Source organism: Schistocerca americana, chromosome 1 (genome assembly GCF_021461395.2).
Source record: "Schistocerca americana isolate TAMUIC-IGC-003095 chromosome 1, iqSchAmer2.1, whole genome shotgun sequence".
Taxonomy (NCBI): Eukaryota; Metazoa; Arthropoda; class Insecta; order Orthoptera; family Acrididae; genus Schistocerca; species Schistocerca americana.
In genome coordinates, this window is record NC_060119.1 from 987488284 (window position 1) to 987493446 (window position 5163).

The following is a 5163-nucleotide window of genomic DNA, read 5'->3' on the forward strand; positions in this document are numbered from 1 at the left end:
TCGCAGTACCAGCACAGCAAGGCTGTTTTGGTTAGTGTTATGAGGGCAGATCAGTCAATCACCCAGACTGTTGCCTCTGCAACTACTGAAAAGGCTGCTGCCCCTCTTCAGGAATCACACGTTTGTCTGGCCTCTCAACAGATACTCCTCCATTGTGGTTGCACCTATGGTACGGCTATCCATATCACTGAGGCCGCAAACCTCCCCACCAACGCCAAGGTCCATGGTTAAAGTGGGGGTGGCATTGCCACATATGCCACCGGAAATGGAAAGTATTAGAGTATGAATACCTCGACCGAAAGATATCATACAGATTCTTCAGTATTTCCAAATAGAGGGACTGGGTAACTATGAACCCACTATGCACTGTTGCCAGATTTTCCACCCTCCCCCTGCTCTATAATGCCATTTGTGACTTCATGCATTGTTGCCAAATTACCTGTCTGACACGACAGATAAAATGGAGAGAAATTAAAAAATTGGAGTAAAATTCAAAATAGTTCAATTGAGCTACAAGTTTTCCCCACAAACCTCTGATATCTCTGTGGAAGTAGGTCACTTGTCCTAAGTGTAATGTGGCAGAAAATTCAAAAATTCAAGATGGGCAGTTATCCTGTTGGTGCTTAATTTAAAAATCGAAGATGGCGATTCGAAATGGTGGACTCAGTGATACAGACCCGGGCTGTATGGTTGCCAGGTTACTTTACTACTTATAAAATACAAGACTGCTATCCGAGATGGCTGACCTGAAGATACGAGTCTAGTATCTAATGTTATGTAACTCTGCAAATTCAAGATGCAGATCGAAGATAACCATTGGGTTTCCCCAAGCAATATGTCATCAGAATGAAAGATCATGGACCTGTGGATATGGACTGAGCCTGTGTGGTTGTCAGATTTCTCCAACCCTTTAACGTCAATATGATGGTGGACAGATTTCATATGTTCTAAGTTTAGAATCTGATAATAAATTTCAATGGCTGGAAATTCGAAATTCGTTGATTTTCCACTGATGTTACAGTTCACTTGTGCTAAATTTGGACTTTCCGTAAGTTTTAAACAATGTGCTGTTTAAACATTTATGGTAAAAAAAATGCAGTGAGAGTCCCTTCTGTACACATTGCTAACTTCACGAACAGCTTGCTATTGCAGCTGCACTGGGCCAGGCTGCTGCTCCATCAACTGCCATGCTGGGCCGAGTCACAGTGCCACCCTGTGCCATGCCAGGACTGGTCGTGCAGTGTTTATTCCACATCCTGCACAGCTTCACATACCTTGCCTACGCTATTTCTCTCGCTAACTTTGTGTAAATGCTTCTCTTCTTATAGAAAAGATGTGTCTGCCTATTGTAAAATTAAACACTTTTAATTACATGTAAATGACTCCTTTCCTAATGAAAGGACATTTGAAGTGCAAATGTACTTGCCCATAATAAAACTGAACACAACAATGTAAATGGTCAAATTGTAGTACCCCAACACCTCTGTCTTTAGATAATTAACCTGTATCAGTATGCAGATGCCCAATTAATACTGTAAACTATTATTTGTTATGAAACTATTTTTATTAACCCTAAATTATGGTCCTAAAGACTTCGAAAGCGTAGTGGAATAGTGACATTGTGATTTAATTTTGTGACCAGGTGAGATATGTGTGTAATGATGGTCAAGGTTACCCTAAGTTCTATTGTTTTTTATAATTCCTCACATAAAACGAGTGCAGCAGTTACATCGAAGTACAACACGAACATGTTTAATAACATCCTGTTCACTCAAAAATTATTACAAGAACATAAAACGGTTACAGGTAACTAAGGTTGGAGAAGATTCAGGACCAGGAAGCGATAGGTAGGTTACTACACTATTAGAACACTGATCCGTTTCCATGATCTCATGACACAGATTGTCAAAATTTGAGACCGTAAAATTATGCACGACAGAAGGAAGTCTTTCTCCTACTCATTAGCACTCTAATGTTTACTGTCTACGTTGTAGCCTATACACGCCGAAGTCGATTAAAGATCTTACTGTCTTTTTTTTTTTTTTTTTTTTTTCTTTTTTTTTTTTTTTTTTTTTTTTTTTTAACAACGTCTCTTTGTTGTCCGCTAGCCTGCTGCTATCAGCCAGTGTTGGACGATACCTGTAAATCTCGAAAATCTCCTTAACGCAAACTTTACATCATGCCCCAGTTGGAACTCACAGCGTACTCTGCGAGCAAAATCCGAAGTTATTGTCTCACTAGCAGCAGATGTAGTGTCAGCTTAGTCCCTTCTATCTTCTCTCGTGACATTCGTCCTTCTTCGAGAACCAATCCTAGCTTCTCCTTAGCAGTCTTCCAAAGACAAGTGTCATTCTCTTGGAGCGTCCTCCCACTTCTCAATAATTTTCCAGAGCTACTATGTCAGACCAGGCTGACCAAACAAATTCCCGCATCTTAGCGCACAGATCTCACAGTTAAAGAACGGAATTTGCTTCGGCTCTGTCCTGACGGTGCCTCCAAGACGGGCGTTAGCATGTTGCCTCCTACGTCCTTCCTAATATGCCTATCTGCTTTATATACATGAGGGGCCTGTTACAGATGTTTTTGGGATGAGAAAGTTGCAGTCTCACATTTATAGAATCCTCACCATGCAGCGCGGTACAGATGGGCCCAACAACATGACGAATGGACTGCTCAGGATTGGAATCACGTTCTCTTCACAGATGAGTGTCGCATATGCCTTCAACCAGACGTGTTTGGAGGCAACCGGGTCAGGCTGAACGCCTTAGACACACTGTCCAGCGAGCGCAACAAGGTGGAGGTTGCTTTCTATTTTGGGGTGGCGTTATGTGGGGCCGATGGTGGTCATGGATGGCGCCGTGACGGCTCACGATACGTAAATGCCATCCTCAGAACTACAGAATAACCATATCGGCGCCACATTGGCGAGGTACTCGTCTTCATGGACGACAATTCGCGACCCCATCGTGCACATCTTGTGAATGACTTCCTTTAGGATAATGACATCGCTCGACTAGAGTGGCCAGCATGTTCTCCAGACATGAGGCCTATCGAACATGCCTGGGATAGATTCAAAAGGGGTGTTTATGGACGACGTGACCCACCAATGACTCTGAGGGATCTGCGCCGAATCGCCGTTGAGGAGTGGGACAATCTGGACCAACAGTGCCTCCAAGATCTTGTGGGTAGTATGTACAGGTTGCGGAACTCTCGGAACCGAGGTGATACAAAACTTTTTTTTAATTTATGTAGAATCGTATGGATGTATAGCTTGATTTGCTGCTACAAAAGGCAAATGCCGTTTTGTGAAAGTGGAATGTGAGGCAGTCGCATCATCCTCATACCCCCACCTCCCCTCCTAGCAAGTCCGCGTTCAGGGACAGCACACAGAGCGAGGAGCGCTCACTCCTTGCAGAGAAAATTCTTAAACTTTAACAATTTATTTGTCTCATTGGGCATTCCTACACATATGGGGTCATCTGCAGAGCAATCAAACAGATGCTGTATTAATCGCTTACTTGTATACACCGAGTTCGGGCACCTAAAAAAAAAATGATGTTTACCTTTTCTTGCAGACAATTGGGAGCAAATAAGGTGGGACACGAGTTTGATTCAGCAGTAGTACTGTTTCTCATCCTGGGAGAATAACAATAAATCTATATGTTGTTGATATCAACCAGCGAATTTGTGGAAGTGTACGTGTCTAACGACGTTGTGCATAGGAACAGCATCATCTGACTTGGATCATTTCAGGATGTGTTCATGTACAGATACATAGGGATTCTGCCTCTCAAATTTACGTATATTCTGAAGGTTCCTGTGGAATCATGTTTATAATACCCACAAATATCTTACAGTTGGTATTTATTTGTACGCACTATATGTTTATTGTAATATCTCTCACAATTCAGAAGTTACCATACAAAACCAATGTGTGTGGTTATTCTCGATGTTAATAACACTCTGTTTTCTAGCTATAACCTCTGGAAGGACGATACAGAAGGACCTTTCCTACGTATTAGATAGAAAACATGTACATGAATGTCTAATACAGGACTCTGATTAGAGCCCACATATGTGTAATGACATTATTCAAGACACCTTCTTAGGTGTAAGAGCGAACTCACAGCATATCATAGTACTGGTCATGATGATAACATACCATAGCTAATTTAAGATCTTGGACAGTTCCCTTTCCAAAATGTTAAAAAGATAGGATCTCAATACCCTACCATATTACAGATGCAATATCCTATCCCCAAAAGCACCTCGAAACACTGAGGATGATACTTCTGCATGTCATACCTGAACATCTTAATCATTGCTACGAGAATGGGCGGAATGAGTGTTGCCCACTACTACACTATCATCAGTAAAGTGATGAAGGCCTCTTATAACTATCAACTATGGCACTGCTGCTCACAATGGTCCAGGTGTCATTGACAATGGTGATGTAAACATCGATGACATTCATACACATACTGGTCCAGACATTGGATGCAGTAGTCCAAGTGTCGGTTGTTTCATGACTAGTAGCTTTGTGTGGGGCAGGTCTGATTCCTCGAGAATGCTGAAAAAACTGTACTACAGTCTATAAGTATCACGTGAAAAAAATTTGCACTCACATACTCACGTATAGAGGCAGATACATTGCCAAAGTAGAAACTCTGCCTCGTGTGAATCAGTCAAGGGTCACATACACCTCCAATTTCTCCTCCAGCATACACATATACTCTGCTGTGCTATTCTGAGATAGCATAAGTTGCCTCACAAGTATCTATTGCTCTATGACGTATTGTTGGCCGGTGTTGAGGATATCTGGCCCACTAGAACAAACAAAACAATGACACTTGTTAAGTATACATGAACAGAAAAACAGTACCTGACAAGCACCCATATATAGAGAGATAGAGATTTATACTGCTTACCCTCATCATCATTAAGTTCCTGAGACAGCCTGGCCAACATTTCTAAATATCTACTATTGTTAGGAAACCAAATCTCCAGTGTTGGCATAATCAAGAATGGAGTGGGTGAGACATCATAATTCATTGATCCTAAAATAAGAACGACAGCATGTACGAAAAATGCGAAAAATACAGACTCTAGCACAGACATGAATGTATGAACGCACAGTGAGGAAGTGTGGCCAGCATCTCTACG